At 33.8% G+C, this 18,453-nt stretch overlaps 1 protein-coding gene across 1 annotated transcript in view; it reads left to right on the forward strand.

Annotated features, from left to right (window-relative positions):
- The window catches only part of GBE1 (1,4-alpha-glucan branching enzyme 1), a 167,197-nt gene extending 157,296 nt beyond the window's left edge, over nt 1–9,901 (forward strand). The window contains exon 18 of the transcript XR_015734452.1: nt 9,694–9,901. The gene's annotated coding sequence lies outside the window, so the exon portion shown is untranslated. The remainder of the gene's footprint in view (nt 1–9,693) is intronic.
- The last annotated feature ends 8,552 nt before the right edge of the window (nt 9,902–18,453 follow it).

Consider the following 18,453-nt stretch of genomic DNA (forward strand, 5'->3'; position numbering starts at 1 on the left):
GAGTGAGTAGATAAAGTACGCACAACTTGCAACTGTTGAAATACAGTGAATAATACCAAATTTATTGCATGTTAAATACAGCAAATATATATTTTTCAGCTAGTATATTGAGTCCTGATTCAGTCTACATTCTGTGATATAGAGACACTGAATCTTTCTCTTCTACAGAATGAAACTCCTACTGTCATAATGTTGCATTGAATGCATAGAAATGGTTCCCTTGGTATCCTTGGAAAATAATACTCTGGTGTAGGCATTTACTTAAAAAAATGCATCCAGCTCCACAAATCACTTGTTTAATAGAACATAACATCTGATCCTAAAAGCTTTTGATCAAGTTATCACTTTCACTCCTTCCACCAGATCTGCATTCAGAATCCATTCTTTTCCATTTAAATTCAGTTCAGTCCCCATCTACAGGGATGGGGCCTAATGGAATTGTTTAAACCAGTGTTTTATGTGCCATTTACAAGTCAAGATATAATATGTGAGAAGTATTTTGTGCATTCCAAGTGTTTGATAAATGTCAAGCATTATTGTATGTTTTCATAAATTCTGATATTACTGTCCTTCAAATCTTGAGTTCCATTATGCACAATGGTCATAAATTCTCACCAAATTATTTGCTCTTACTATCTTGAAATGAATAATTTACTTATATGGAATGTCTACAACCTTGAATCTAGCAAATCTGTTATATTAACCATTTTTTACTAAAACACCCTTTTTATAAGAAGATATGTCAAGATATGTATAAATATTTCAAAAATATGTATGCTTTTAATAACTGCATAGAAATATAAGAAAATTATTTGCCAAAATAAAATAAAGGAATTTGACCTAGCAATTTGAATTCTAACAAATAGTTTCTATGAAGCAAAAGAAAATCCTATTAAATAGTTGGTTTTACTCATTACTATCTGGCAGGATAGGAAAGTTTATGGTACTATCTGATTCCTTCCAGCTAGAAGATGTTCATTTTCTGCTATAATGCCCACTTTTTGGAATATTCCCCCTTCAGAGATCAGAATGGTCCCAACTCTGCTGACATTTTCTAAATCCTAAAAAACCAGGTTGTATGTCAGAGCCATAGTAGCATACAATTGCTGCTCAACACTGTCTGTATATACTCCTAAGATATTGCAATGGAGTTTGGATTAGACAAATGTGCCACTTCACCATCAAATGGGTTGGGGGAGAAGTCTGGATGACACAAGCACCTACAAATAGTATTCTGAGAAAATAACAACAACAACAATAACAACAACAACAAGGACCACTTTATGGTGACTCACATAGGTATTTTCCTTGAAAAGCTATCATTCAACTCCCAAGATCGCCTGGCTTCCAAGCATAAACCATTCATAGAATGGTTACCTGTTATGTAGTCACTTGTTTTGAATTACAACTTTTATTTTTTCTAGCCATTAGATGTGCTGGCATTTGGGGGCTCATGAGAGCTTGAACTCAAAATATCTGGACACTAAGTTGTGGAAGACTACAAAGTTCCTTGGAAATCAGGAGGGGCTTTGACTGGTTCATGTACAGTGTGGATTTAAGTCTCAGATTTAAATGATGTAATGTTCTAGAAACTTTCTTTTAAATATGCAATGCAGTTTTATCTGTTTGGTATGGCATTAATTTTAATTAGGTTGGCACAATTTAACTCCTTTATAATTCTTTGGTAATCTTTACAAATAAATAAACCCTACTGAGTACAATTTTGTCATTAAAACTAATTTTCTTGTAACACTTCTAAAACTGCATGCTCACATTAATTTTTCCCTAAATCCTGTAGGACTTCTTAAAATTCTGCCATAAACCAATGATAGCAGGAACATACAGTGGCCCTTTGAACTAATCAACCTGAAAGACCAAGTTTCTGTTTTTTTAAAAAATAAAAATAATAATAATCTAATCTCAGAGGAGTAAATATATGTTAAAAACTTTTAAAACAATTTAGCACATAAAGCCCAGTTGGGAAAGTCTGTACAGTTGTGATAACAAGGTATCAAGTAAGGTATGTCATATTCCCCGCACTTTTAAAGCAGATATGGAAGCTATGACTTGCCATGAAACAGAGCATTTGTTGTAAACTGGCCTATCATCCCTTCACATACTTAGAAGAGGCACAGAATGAACCTTTAAAATTCATTTTTCACATGACGAAAATAGTTTAAGAATATTTTCAAAATTATCCTTATGAAAACATGAACCATTCCTTTCTGTAATAACTCTTGGCTCATTTTCACTGTGTCATTGTGCAAAGCATATATTGCTGCGCCTGATTTCTGTTTATGAACTGGATGAGATGCAGAAAGTTTCTATCACTAAAATTTTTAGGTATTTTTTCCATATTACCCTAGTATTGTCCTCTATGATTATCTGTTCAAGATTAGTCACTGAGGTTTCAAGGTTACTTGCTATGTAACTCTTTAATAATATTAAAAGAATGATCTCTGTATGTCCTGTACTATTGAGCTATGGAAGTTACTTTGGTGATAATGATCCTTTGATAAGATGAAGTAATACTATATAATGTACCTAACTATGCAACTGAGAATGGTCTATTAGCAGTACAATATATGTGCATAGCAATCAATTGTGAGGCTAATATTTAGATTGGAATGTCAGGTATTCACAAGATATCTGAATGGACCATTAGCTGGAAATACCAGAATAAAAAGAACAAATGGCTATAAATCATGGCCAATATTGGTATGGTCCTATTTAAAAACATGAATTCCGATTTTAATTCCAACAGCTAAGACTAGGCAGAATCTATTGGAATTAAGTAGGTTTAAATATCTAGCCAATCATAATATCCCTCCCTCCCAAATCTTGTTGAATTACAGATCTCCAAATATTTCACAACTGACCTTATTGATAGAAGCTGCTGGGAATTACAGTTCAGGCAACATTTTATGGACAGAGATTCCTTGTTTCTTAAATAATATATGCAAATTCTTACTTTATTTTCTCATATATGGCTGCCATTACATTCTAATAGCAAATTAAAATATGAGCTATGGTAATAAAAACTCTGTGTGTACTATCCCTCCTTTGCCAGATATTCTTTTTATACACTTATACAAATATGAGTTTTTAAAATCTTAAAGCTAAAATTTAGTTTTTCTTTCGCAACAAAACATAAAATTAACCAGTTTATCTTTATTTAAATTTATTTGTTAATTATTAAATTTGTATGCCCAAATCCCAGTGGCTCTAACGGATTCATGAGTAAAAAGAACATTTAAAAAAATCTGAAAAACAGGTAATAAAAATTTGTTACCAAACCTTTTGCCATTCTAAATTATAATTAATTAACTTTGGTTAATTTATTAATATCCTACATTTTAAAATTTGCATTAATGTAATTTTCTGATTGTTAAAATAAATTAAACCATATATTCATAGATATTAATAAAGAGCCGTTATGATTTTGCTTATTTCCCAGAACTTTGGTGAACAAATGTTCTGTAATTAAATAAAAAATACTTGATCACTTGTGTACAGCTTATTGTTAAAAGGCATTCAAGTCAAGTTCCTCCACAAATATAAAGACAAATAAAAACAGCCTGCAACATCTAGATTTCCTAAATAATCAATCTTACTTTCAGCAGCACACAAGCTAGAGATACAGTAACTGCAATAGCCATTAGAGTCCATTGGTTCTTTTTAACAATATATTCTATTTCCAATGACTTTATCATCATTCCCCAATTTCTCACTACAAGTAGTCCTTGACTTACAACAGTTCATTTACTGACTGTTTGAAGTTACAACAATGAAAAAAAAAATGAGTTATGACCGTTTTTCACTCTTACAACTGTTGTAGCATCCCCATTGTCATTTGATCAGACACTAGGCAACTGACTCATATTTATGCCTGTTGCAGTATCCCGGAGTCATGTGATTCCCTTTTGTGACCTTCTGACAAGCAAAGCCAATGAAGAAGTCAGATTTACTTAGCAACTATGTTGCCAACTTAACAACTGCAATGATTCACTTAACAACTGTGACAAGAAAGGTTGTTAAATGGGGCAAAATTCACTTAACAAATGTCTCATTTAGCAGCAGAAATGTTGGGCTCAATTGTGGTCGTAAATTGAGAATTACCTGTGTACTTAGCTAGAAAAAATGGCAACTTCCTCTTGCATAAATATTGTATTATAATTACTTAATTATATTTGGTTATAGTCAAATATGTTATACTGTATGTTAAATCTATTGTTAAAGCAAAAACACTGAGATATAATTCAAAAGCATAAAAATGAATATTAATTACTTTTATATAGCATCTAACTACCACAATCTCTGCTGCTTTTTCCCTTTTGTCAATTGTGTTAATCTGAATCAGTAGTTTCTTTTGCACTGATGCTGACCTTCAGCAATATAAGTTGCCAATATCAGAAATATGTAAATCTTGAGACAAAAATCTAAAATACTGGATGGTACCAAGGAATTATACCTCCCCCCCCCATCGTACAGTGGATTATAAAATTAAAGAAATAAAATAAAGAGAACACATAATTTACTCATTAATCACCTTAAAGCTTCACTAGTTACTTCATTACCAATACAAGCCCAAAACTGTTTCTGTAAGATAAAAATAGTTATCATTACCTTCTTTTACTGTTTGTGTTATCCTGCTCCATTCCCAAAGAACACTATTTCATAATATTTTAGCTTATGACTCCTACCTGTTTCCGACCAACACTTCATTTTGTTGTAGGCTAACCACAGCGGTTTGCAATGAAGTTTGCTAATTTGCAATGAATTGCACCTTCAATTGAGTTGTAACTAGAAAGCTGCTGATTTGAAAATTCACAGTTCTTACTAAACACAAGAATAGGAAGAAGCAGGAAACCCAAAAAGAAATATATATTTTTAAATTTTTCATCAACAAGCAACATGCTACATACAAAACCTATTATGATGATGTTATAACAGCATTTAGGGAATAGGTGGGCCCAGCAGTCTTTACAAAGACAGTAACAGAGTTACAAACAGTAATAGAATTTTTAAAAGAAAACTCTTTTGCCTGCATGTATATGCTTTTTTTCTTTCTTTTTTCTTTTTGAAAAAGTTTTTTATTTTTCTCATAAACATATCTTAAATGTACAATGTCTTATCTAACATACATATTTTCTTTTAACTTTCATACTAATACAATCTTCATCCTAAACAATTTAAGTATATTCAGGGTTGCTCTTCTACCATTTCATCTCCCTTGTTTTACAACAATCCTTCTTCCTCTCCTCTCTTTCCTTTCCCTCCCTTCTTCCATCTACTCTCCTACTTTCTTCTTTCCTCCTCTCCTTCTCCTTCTCTACTTCCCCTTCCTTTCCTCCACACCTCCCTTCTTCCTCCCTTCTAGCCTTCTCTCCTACTCTTTTTTTTGAAAAAAGTTTTTTTTATTTTTAAACAAAACTTAAAACATAAAACAATTGTCATCCATTACAATTACAGAAAGTGTATTGATCAGTTACAAATCTTTTGTGCTTAATCTTCTATCCAACATTTTCTTATTTAATAGTTTATTACATTATTATTCTCATTTACCAATTATTTGACAGTAGCTTATCCTCCATAAGGGAAATAAACCCCTCTTTATATGTTTTGTTATTTTAGCCATTTCATGTTTCATATTTCATTTCAGTGGCTGTGGCTGCCGGCGTCCCGGTATAGCCAGCTGGCGCCATCGCTGGTTATTGGGGGCGAATCATTGGCCCCCATGGAAAGGGCCCGCAACTTGGGTGTCCTCCTGGATGCACGGCTGTCTTTAGAAGAGCATATGACGGCCGTGGCCAGGGGGGCTTTTTATCAGGTTCGCCTGATACGCCAGTTGCACCCCTTTCTGGATTGGGACTCCCTATGCACGGTCACTCAAGCACTCGTCACTTCTCGTCTAGACTATTGTAACGCTCTCTACATGGGGCTCCCCTTGGGGTACACCTGGAGGCTCCAACTGGTGCAGAATGCGGCTGCGCAGGGGATTATGGGAGCGACGGGGCGTTCTCATGTGACTCCTCTCCTGCGCGAGCTGCATTGGCTTCCGGTTGACTTCCGGGTGCGCTTCAAGGTGTTGGTGATCACCTTTAAAGCGCTCCATGGCTTAGGGCCGGGGTACTTACGGGACTGCCTTCTGCCATCAATTGCCTCCCACCGGCCAGTTTGCTCCCACAGAGAGGGCCTCCTCAGGGTGCCATCGGCCAGACAATGTCGGCTGGCGACCCCCAGGGGGAGAGCCTTCTCTGTGGTGGCACCGACCCTCTGGAACAATCTACCCCCAGAGATACAAGTGATCTCCGACCTCTGGACTTTTCGTTGGGCCCTAAAAACCTATTTTTTTCAGTTAGCCGGGCTGTCCTGATTTTATGGTTGGTTTTAAAATTTGATATGGATTTTAATTGAAAAGTTTTAAATTACGAGCCAAATTTATTTAATTATTTTAAATCTATTTTTAACTTTTGTGTATAAATGTTTTTATCTTGGCTGTTCACCGCCCTGAGTCCGAAAGGAGAGGGCGGTATAGAAATCTGAAAAATAAATAAATAAATAAATAAATAAATTTCCATGCTTTCTTGTCTAACCATTGATAAAATAAATCCCATATCAAATAATATTGTTTGTCTTCCTGTTCCCTAATTTAAAATGTCAATTTACTCATTTCAGCACACTCCAAAATTTTCTTAATAACATCGTCATCCATAGGTATCTTCTCTCCTTTCCAGTTTTTAGCAAATACAATTCTAGCTGCCGTTAAGACATTCACAATTAAATATCTCAATTCTCTATTGTATGTTTCTGGTAAGATCCCTAATAAAAATATATCTGGTTTAAAGCCAATGGTGTTTCTTTATCATTTTTTCCAGCCATGTGTCCACCACATATGGTAGTATGAACCCGGAATCTGATGACACTTCCAACATTTCTCCGATTTATTCTTGTACATTCTGGCTATTCTCACCGGGGGTAAATGCCACCTGTAAAACATCTTATGCAAGTTCTCCTTATATGCTGTTGACATTGTCATTTTATAATTCTGCGACCACATGTATATGCATTTTGATGCTTTAAATATCTAAATTCCTAACATGTATGCCTGTATGTACACACACGCACACAATGTAACTACACAAATATATATGTTCAAGAAGATTCATCCATAGGAAGTAAAGAGTTGGCAATTGTTTTTGTGAAAACAGAATGTTAGGTAGGTGTAGTAGCCAAGGTCAAGTCATCATAAACACAGGAGGAACAGTTTAAATAAATGTGGATATGCCATAAATTTGTATTCCTGCAAACATGTTTAACTATCTCAAATACAAACACAATGTAAATACAAAGTTTAACAATTCTTTCCATGAGTCATTCAAAAGCATTTTTAAGTACAGAAGTGATCGAGCTGCATATGAAAATTTCACATGAATAGAAAACTAATGCACTAGGTCATCATAAGAGTCAAGGAGTTTACTATATGTCTCCAAGCAGAATAATGATATAGATTCTCCACTGCCTGCTTAAGCTATCTGTCCTGTTCCAGAGATTTGGAGATATTTTAAAAATAGATTTGGTGGTTTAAGGAGTAATGTAACTTAGCTTGAACAACAATGGTTGAAATTGAAGGGTTAGGAAATGTTTATAATGTAAGGAACACCAACTAAAACATGAGAATCCACTGAAAGAATCCATGCTTCTTTGATCAATTTTTTCAATGAGTTAACCATCTCATTTTTCCCCCCATGAAATTTTACATTGGTTGCATACAACTAAGAAGAAAACAATACTTAATAGTCATTAGTTTTATATTTAAAAAGACTATTTCTCATTTCCCAAAGAGAATGAAAAATAAAGCACACTGAACAAGGACAGAAAGTACTGATATCCTTTCCCTTTCATTAAGGAAACTTTGAGAGAGAAAACCACACAGCATTCATTTAGCATCAGCCTAAAACTGGACCGACTAGCACCACAAAGTGAATTCACCTTGATAAAGTCAAGAGAAATTCTTCTTCGTCCCTAGGATGTTCTGTTACTATTTGCATCAAAAAGGAGAAAATGATAGCACAGAAAGACTGATACGTAGGAACATAAAGAGAAAAGGCTTGAGCACCCAACCCTGCCTGTCAGAGCAGGAGATCTTGGTGGATTTTGCTTTCATGCTTCCTTTGGAAAGCCAGGCTTTTGTTACAACACAGCATTCAAAATCCTTAAAATACACTTTCTGCATATAAAATTAGAGTGCCATTATCACTTACATATGATCTGCTGACACCCCCATGTGGCTGTTTCATGAACAATGTTACCAGCATTGTGATGTCACAAAGTTACTGTTCTTTTTAAATAGTCCAAGATCTAAAGGTAGAGGTAAACAATCATACAATATTAAAATATATTTTGCTTTTCAAAATAATTGAGGGTAGTTAGCCACAAATTAGATCTTTAAACTGAGAGCTAAGGTTATAATCCGGTATACTTCAAAAAGAGCTTAATTTAATTTATGAGGACTTCTAAGTATGTACACAAAAGCCTGCCCTCCAACATTTATAAGATTAGAATTTGTTGATGAGATGGAAATTAAATAAATCACAAGTAATGTTTATCAATTTAGATATTTTTTTCCAATTAGATTTATTGTCACAATTACATCCAGTTGTGTTTTGTGTGAGGAAAAGCATACAGTTCAAAATTCAAACAAAAAATAAAATGTAAATTAAACCTCAAAATATGAACTAAGAATTTTGGACTCATTTAAGCATTATATGACATAAATCAATTTTCACAGATCTTTCTGGAATCTTAGCTGTTTCACATTGAAGGGGTCACACCTGGGCTTGGAGGGCTTTTGTACAGCTTTGGCTGCTATGCCAGTAATAATCCTTTCTGGAGTAGAGTCTATTTACTCAAATGTTAGTCATTTGTCAATGGGATGTTGCAAATTTACTATATGCTTCTGCTCTCATCTCAAATGACAAGAATAATAATAAAAGGTGCTACACTACACCTTTAACAAAGCAGATGTCAGTTTGGAATATAGGTAGCTGTTACTGTTAATTTTATATTTGTTATATACACTCTTTTTCTCTCTCTTTTTCCTTGTGTCTTGTTTGTAGTTCTTGGATTGTTGTTTTTTTAATTATGCATTTTATATTTTGTCTTCAGGAAAAAAATAAAAAAAAATAATTTAAAAAAGCGGAGAATAGAAAAGTAGTGATTTGAATATCCCATGTTTCAAGCCATCAATCTTCTATTTACAAGATAAGAGTTATAGCCACTATGCTATGATAGCATTCATAGTAAAATATCACCCCAAGAGATATTAGAAATTATGATAACCACTGATTTAGCTGAAAGGCTCTTCCTGCCTCTGCATAGTAGTCAATGAACTGCTAGAGTGGGCTCAGACAAACTGAAGCACACTGTTTGCAATGGACAGAAGTTCCCTAGGGACAATGCATGGGAAAGTATATTTTGGAAATAGATTGTGGGGGTGGGCTCTGAAATGGCTTTATAGTTGGGATTAATAGAGATGACACTGTCCATTCCTACAATCCAGAAAGAACTGCTGCCTCTTTCTTGTGACTGAACTACCATACAATAGGTAACTTGCTTTTTGCTCTAGTTTGATTTTTATTTAAATCGTTAACACCGTTCATTCATTTATTTTATTCATCCCTTTGTTTGGAGAAAGTACAGAAGAAGGTTCACAAACAAGGAGATGAAGAAAACGCCAAGAGCTCCCTGCATCCCTGGCATACTGAGATATGTATCGTGTTTTGTTTTTTTTAATTAAAACACAATGAATATCTGCTACTATTCATTGATAGCCAGCTTGACATCAAACTCTGCATCCAAGACAGCGTTCCTGCTGAATTAAAGTCACCAAAAAAGTTTCTTCAATTGATTTGTTGTGGCTAACTATTGTGGATGACTTTGCAATGCTATGTTGTGAATTGGAAAAATTAGGATAAAGTACTTTAAAGTAATCTCTTATTTTGCTTATGCTTAGATGTAGACAAGAAAATAAAAGTGTGTTTCACAGTAAGTTTCAGATACTGTGTATAAAATAGTAAGCATTTAAAATATCTGTTCACAGATAATTTCATGCATCTCAGTATCCATATTTGAGGTTTCTTCTCCTGAGACACCCTTCAGCTCTTTGCCTTTTTAAATTTTGAAAAGTTTCTCAATCTAAACTTTATAAACAATCTAATTCAGGCTCCAAAGCAGCAGGTCTTGATAATACAAGGTTTTGGAGGCTGATGTGCTGCTCCTAACAAATGAACTTGTCTTTCAGTTGTTAACTGTGGTCCTTTACTTCAACCATAGCCTCAATTTTTAGGGTTTTTGTACTGAGGTACAGGACTGAAATATTAATAACCTTTTGCAATGATGCTTAAAATTTTTACATAAACTTAAAGTAAATCTTCAATTATTTTTATAGTCTCCTTAATAGCATTTTTTCTTCATAGTGGTGTTTACTCACTGCTGTTCTGCTTGCTAAGGCAAATGAGGTATGGTAATTGTCCAATGTGATTGAAATTGCAAACAGAAGCAAAATCTATAATATCTCACTTGCCAACTCTAAGTTTGCATCTTTTCATATGAAATGCAGACTTTATCAGAAAGGCACAGATATAAACATTTCTCATAAGCTAGCTGGAGAGGGAGTTATTTTCAATTTCCATAGCTAAAAAATTTTTTAACAAATTTTCAGTGTTAAATATATATATAAGTAGGCTTTAACTCTTGTTCCAATTATATAATTAATAGGTTTATGCAGTCCAATAGTTTACATGCATATGCTTCCCATAAACAAGAATATTTGTAGCTCAGGATTGAAATGAGGGTTCCTTGGTGTTCTCTGAGTTTGGTTGTTTTCTTGCAGATGTTTCATTACACAAACTAGATAACAACGTCAGTGTACTGATGATGTTACCTAGTTTGGGTAATAAACATCTGCAAGAAAACAACTATGCTCAGAAAGCATCAAAGACCCCTCAATGTATAATGATTTACCCAAAAAAAAAATCAATTTAGATGCACAACTACATTGGCTTCAAAGTCAATCAAAATATGTACAATACAACTGAGATTAACTATTTAGGATAACACATTTGAATGTTTTTAAGGAATTTCTAGTCATACATGCTTCTTCTCTCACTGTATCAGTACACCTATATTGTGTGAAAATATGGGACAATCTTCCTAAAGAATTAGGTTGAACATTTGTATTTGTTTTCTCATCTACCTGTGCCTTCCACCACACTTCTAAATCTCTTTAGTTGGTATTTTCCCCTTATTCAAATACATCTGACCCAGGGGTGGGTTTTACTTACCTTTACTACCAGTTCACAACAGGGCCGCACACAAGCGCAGAAGCTTCTGCGCATGCGCAGAAGCATTTTGATGACGTTGGGGTCGGTGGGCGGAGCCTCCTGCCAGTTTTACTACCGGTTCTATAGAACCGGTGCGAACCAGAGGCAACCCACCACTGATCTGGCCTGCGAAAGCCACATATTTCCAGATCTATATTTTGCAATTTGAATACACATGATTGGGATTCTTTCCTATATTCAAAAATTGTAGAAGTTTGTTTGATTATAAAAGACACATGTTACCTGCTGTGCTGGTTTTCCATTGGGTAATAGACATAATAACAGGACAAAAGAGACTATATATACTGCAAATAAAATATGATTTGTTTAAACATTTGGAAGTCTGAAAAAATGCAGGTTTTTTTTAGTTGAGGTTAATACTGGAAGCTGGATTCATAACTTCTGCTTTTTCTATGACACCTACATACAGTGACACTACATCTGAAGTATGTTACATTATGTGGTACCTAGAAAAGGCTTTTTCAAATTTAATGCTGGGGTTTGGATGCTTCCCCTTCATAAAAATGACATGAAACTTAATTGAACAACAGTTACTGTAAGATTACTTACAATAGCAATATAGAAAAGTTCAATTTGAGCTGAGTCTGTGCCTTTGTGGACAAGGGGATGTTGAAACCACAGCTCATGTCCTTTTACCTAATTACTTAGTTCCCTCAGATTTGTTTTATAACTAACTCCTCACCTGGTAAAATATCTGGGAAATTCTAATTTCTTTTGTGTAATGCTGTTACTATCAGACCAGTATGATAAGAGCCTTGGTGGCGAAGCAGACTAAAGTGCTGTTAAGTAGCACCAGCTGCCTGCAATTACTGCAAGTTCAAATCTCACCAGGCTCAAGGTTGAGTCTGGTGAGCCTACCATCCTTTCGAGGTAGGTAAAATGAGGACCCGAATTGTGGGGGCAATAAGCTGACTTTGTGTGTGTATATATATATAGAACACCGCTTAGGGCCCCCCGAAAGCCCTACTAAGCAGTATATACAAAAGTATGAAGGCTATTGCTTAACGCATTGTAAGCCGCCCTGAGTCTCCAGAGAAGGGTGGCATATAAATCGAACCAATAAATAAATATAGTTTCTTTGAATGTAATTAAATTATGCTGTACTAACGTAAAACTAGGCAAACTTTGGCTGCTCATCCATGATCTCACTACTACCTGTAAAATATTCTGTCTTGTTCTGTTTTGTTCTGTTTATTTTAATATTTTAATGTTCAAGTCTTGTCTATGATCATAATAAAAGAATTATTGATACAATAGCAATGTGATAAAAATGTTCAGTTTTAGGATGTTTCATTACAGTGTAAAGCCTCTAGATAATTTCTACTTCTGTTCTTTCTTCATTTTTTTCTTATCCCATAAAATTTTGACATCTTTTTTCCTAATTACACATTTCATTGTTTTTAGCCTTATTTCATTGCAATGGTTTACATTACAAATAATGTATAACGTATAAAATAAACCCAGCTAATAACTTTGAAGTTTTTAGTTTCCAACTGTGGCATATTCTGCCTTTATAAATAGTTGTTCCCTAAAGAACTAGTCTCTATAACAAATAAGCTTTCATATCACTCTTAACTCTATATTTTATGCTTGAAGAAGGTGAACATATTAAGTGAATCTCAAAATGTTGATCTGTGATCAAATCCTTCACCCTTGACTGTCCTTTCCTTCTGAACCATATTCCTAAATTTAAATTATATTTTGTTTAATGTTTACATAATTCTAAAACTATAGTATGGTCAATCAATTTAAAACCTTATCTGTGGGGAAACAATGTTTATGTACTATATACTGTACTATTTTTTAAAAAAATGCACCAAGGCACACAAACACTTTTTTCTAGTAAAGCTCATATCCTTACCCACTAGAATGGCTCTAGCTGGCATGTCAGGATAACAAAGACCCCCAAGTTGAAGGAAAATAGAATGTGTTCATTAGTACCCTAAAAATTGCAGTAATTGCAGGAATAGGAGTTCTGTTCACTCTCAAGGATCTCCAAAAGTTCACAGTGGTTTCAGCTTATGCTGAAAAACACGATTCATGATTATTCTTTACAGAATGGCACAGCTTTAATTGAATAAAAATAACTTAGTTTATTTACAATAGCAACACTATATCAATTGCTAGCAGTGTTCAGTCTATTGTTGTTTTTTGAGAAGACAAAAACCTCACACATGCACACCACCCAGCAACCTTCTGAGTCTTTCTGAATTCCTTGTTGATATATGAAGCACTGACTTTTCTTATCCAATTTTGTTGCTTAGGAACATATATCACTGTACAAGTAGTAATGTCTAGTTTTCGCTGAATACAAACACTGATGTTTTCATTTAGGTCATATCTAAACAAGTAATATGAAAGTTCCAAGTTGCTAATTTTCAGACTAGTGAAGTTGGTCTGCTGTGCTTATCTTTTATAACACAGACAGACAGCAGACAGACAATTTTTATAAATATTTTATTAATAAATCAATGTTCGGTAATATTTTGGTGTTTCTTGACTCTTTTCACCCACCAGGTGAAAGACTTGTATAAAATTACCACATGAAAGAAAACAACAACTCTTTATTTAGTAGTGTGTTGTACTTCAAACAATTGAAAACATTCTGTGCAGTGACTTTACGTATATTTTTCCCAGCTGTCAGTTTTGTTACTGAGACAGAGGATGTTTCTTCCAATATCCAGCATTTCTCTCTAGAGAGGATGTGCTCAGCAGCTGTGCAAAAGGCAATTCCACTTTGGTGCATTCCTTTCATAAAAAGATAAATAGTATTGCCTACTATACAGGCCTGGGTTGGATGTTGATGGGCATGTTATTGCTTGTTCATAGCATTATTGTGAGCTCTAGTGAAATGACTTTAAGTGGCATATTCAGGAAACTACTGATATTTCATAACATCACCTTCTTACAGTTATCCCTTCCTCTCACCTAAGCCTTAAATCTGTTTATTCCTTCATCATTACAGCAGACCTGTCTTTTTCTTTGTTGTTACTCCTGTACAAGAAATAGGAACAATGAATTTCTATAGAAAACAGAAAAAAAAAAGAGTTAAGATCCATTTCAATGAATAAATAAAAGGGCTCTATAGCTAAAAAGAAGAAACCATAAAGAGTTGAAGTATGGGCTGAATGGACTTGCATATACAGGCTGTCTAATTGACTCCGTTCATGATCTTTACAACTTTTTTAAATAAACCAAAATTGTCTAGCTTTCCACAACATGTTAAGTCATAATAAAAGTTTAAAAATTGTAATACCTAAATTTATGGAACAAAAACCATGATGAGAATGTCCCAATGATGAGAATGTCCCATGATGAGAATGAGAACTGTGCATGGCAAGTAGCAAAATCTAGGCTGAAATCCTAATCCTAATTTGCGTCAGAGGATGACTTGTGTAACACTCCAGATAGTGCCTTGTTAATCTGATAAAAATGGAAGATGGTAAGATATGTACTTCATAAACATCTAAAACCAATAGATACTCCTTATCTAGTATCTACAGTGTTGTAGTATTTATTCAGGATTTTACGCAGGATCTTTTTCTTCTCTAACGGGTAATTCCAGGCATTGAAGCAGATATCACTTTGTACTAAAGCATTTACTTTGTCACTTAGTTATGGTCCTCCATATTATGCAAATATGGCAGAGAAAATAACAGTAGCATTCTTAAAAGAAAATCAATTCATTTTAACTTCTTAAGGTTCTATCCTCACTAATAGATGTAATATAGGAAAGTTGATGAATTACATATTATAATTCTTCTGACCTGAAAAAGTAAGAGCTTAAATGCTTGTCATTAAGCAATTCATTTTTGTCTTGACAAATTGGAATTCCAGCTTTCTTCTAATTTTGATCACTTTCCCCAAGTTAGAAATTGATTTATTAGTTCACTTTGCTTCATGGCTATGGCAAAACAGTATTGTTCCCCAGACAATACTTCCTAGTGCTTTGCTTTATATATTTTTAAAGTGATCAAGTGCTGAGTTTTCATCACTGAAGCTATACTATTTCCCAAGGAAGTCTGACATTAATATTAAATAGTCACTTTTACTTTCTTTTTAAAATATGTGCCAAAGCTATGATTGCTTGTTTTGAACTCCTGCTAGTAAACATGATTCTATTTGGTTTGTCTAGTAGGTTGATACACTTGTTTAAATAGGGTTGGGGAAAGACACTTGTAATCTTTCAGAAGTTGCAGAATTATAACTGCCAGCAGTTCCAACCTACAGAGCTGATGGAATGAGTTGCTTAGAAATAGTATTTGAGCAATAACTGGAGAGCTACCAGTTTTTCTACTGGAAAAGGTTAAACTGGTAACTTCTCAGTTTTGTCCACTAGGATTCGATGCAAGCTTTGAAATAATTCAAAATGTAGAAATTTTCTTTAGGCTTGCAAGAAACTCTAAGGAACGTCAGAAAAGTGTTGTGGTCAACTGTGATGAATTATTCAAACAAAATTTAAAGTATTTCTTCTGAATCATTTTTTTGTGTGTGGACTGGAGAGGAAAATCTAATATTCATACCTTCCTTTAATTGTAATATCCCTAAGAAATAGAAAGAGCAGGGCATGTTTAGAAGGGACCCAGGTAAACCTGAAAGTCATCAGCTGCTTTAATGAGTAGAAAAGAGTTCCATCTCCATGTAATTCAGCAAGGGAAAAAGTTAAGCCAATATAATTTATAATTTGTTAGATCTATCTTAAAATGCCAACTCCAATTCCAAAATAAAGCTCAAAATACTTGATTTAGGATTATTTATACCTTTTTTCTATACACAGATATAGATATTTAATGGCAATAGCAACAGCACTTAGACTATACCACTTCATAGTGCTTTATAGCCCTCTCTAAGCGGTTTACAGAGTCAGCATATTGCCCCCAACAATCTGGGTCCTCATTTTACCAACCTTGGAAGGATGGAAAGCTGAGTCAACCTTGAGCTGGTCAGGATTGAACAGCTGGCAGTAGGCAGGGTTATCCTGCATTATTGCATTTTAACAGCTGTGCCACCACGGTCTAGATATTATGTACAACTGAAGCACTGTCAAATATTCCATAAATTTGTTGCTCTATAAGATTGTATTCTAAATGTTATTTTATTTTTTAAATAGTCAACATAAGTATTTACAACAAAAAGTGTTATTTACAGCACATATTAATTATGTATTTTTTCATAATGAATATAATTTGCAGCAGTGGTATGCAAATCAGCTAAGATATGATTGAAAATCAAAATGTGAAGGTGACAAGATTATACTCAAATTAAGAACTTGAAGGCAGAAATAATCAATTTAAATCTATTTTGATTCAGTAAAAATGTTTCTGTTGGTTATATCAACATGTTTGTAACTGTTTCACTTTTAGTAGAAAAATATGAAAATAGTGCAGCTGTTAGATGCACTAGAAGATTGATATCCTAAAAATGTTTCAACCAGGTATCTTCCAGAATTTCACATTAATAATTTTTTGAATTATTTTCCTCTATCTTTTAACACAGAGGTAGCATACAGCAATACAGAAAAGCACAGCAACCTCTAATTCAGTTTATAATCTGCAGAGAATTTGCCCTGATATAGAAAATATCCTACTCCAATTTGGAAGTAGTATCAAAAACTGTTGAAAAAGTTCATTCTAATTAAAGATCAAAGCTTTCTCTTTAACTGTTTCTTTTCTTTTCTTTCTTTCTTTCTTTTTTTTGACTAATAAAATTGTTATTATGTCTTACAGACTGGCTATTAGATAATATTCAATTTTCTTCAATTTTGCCATTTTTTGGAACAAAAGTCACAAGAAAGCTTAAAAGTCTACAAAGCCAGAAATTATAAGGAAATCTACTGCATGCCGCCCAGGGTCACTTGTTTGAGATGAATGGCCAGACAAATTGAAGAAATAAATAAATAAAACTACATTTGAATCTGTCTGAAGCAATTTCAAAGAACCTGATTTGATTTGATGTCTTGAATCATCTTGGAGATGCTATCAGAATATTTTGTTTGAAGAGATGATTTGTGCAAACTTCTTTCACAAAATGAATCATACCATCAAAGTTTCAGTACTATTTCCAAGTATTTTTAATGGGTATTACCCCAAAATCCATAGTAAATCATTCTAATCTTGCTAAGAAAAAATTGTAGTTATCTAATGTATAGGTATAAATTGAATATTTAGATCTTACTAATTTTCAGTTCAACAGTTACTTTGATTAAAAAACGTTATGTTTAACCTGATAAGAAATTGCCATCTCAAGCAGTTAATTTGTATCAAAGAAGAGAAGAGCCTGAGTGGCGCAGCAGACTAATGCTACTGTTAAAGGTAGTATTTAGCTTCCAGCTGTCTGCAATTACTGCGAGTTCAATTCTCACCAGGCTCAAGGTTGACTCAGCCTTCCATCCTTTCTAAGGTAGGTAAAATGAGGACCCGGTTTGTGGGGGCAATAAGCTGACTTTGTATAAAATATACAAAAGTATGAAGGCTATTGCTTAACGCCTTGTAAGCCACCCTGAGTCTCCGGAGAGGGGCGGCATATAAATAAATTAAAAAAAATATATTCAAGTGTAATTTGGTACTGAAATAATAATTTCATAAATATGCATTTTCTTAGTGCATACTCTAACCTATAAGACAATAGTATTGTGGAAAACATAATGTGATGCACTGTATAGTACTATATCATATATGCTGAAAATATGTAATTAGTTTAGCTTTAGCATCAAAGGAAGTTTAGTATATAAAGCCTTCTCTATACCATCTCTTTTTAATAATTAAAAATCTGTAGATTTTTGGTTTTAAAACATTTTTCCCACTGAAATTTCTAAACGTATACAGGATTTATTTACTTTATAGAGGGAATTTGAAGAAATGGCTGAAATACAAAATGAAACTAATTTAATAAAATTCAGTGCAACATTATGAATGCAGAAAGCCACTGAACTCAATGAATGTGGATGACTCTGAATCTGCATAGGATCATCTCGTACATGCTGAATATGCAGCAGCTAATTTCAAGTATACTTATTTTAATAATACTTTAATAATGTAATAATACTGCA

The sequence above is a fragment of the Pantherophis guttatus genome, chromosome 5 (genome assembly GCF_059756535.1).
Source record: "Pantherophis guttatus breed Tessera chromosome 5, ASM5975653v1, whole genome shotgun sequence".
Lineage (NCBI taxonomy): Eukaryota > Metazoa > Chordata > Lepidosauria > Squamata > Colubridae > Pantherophis > Pantherophis guttatus.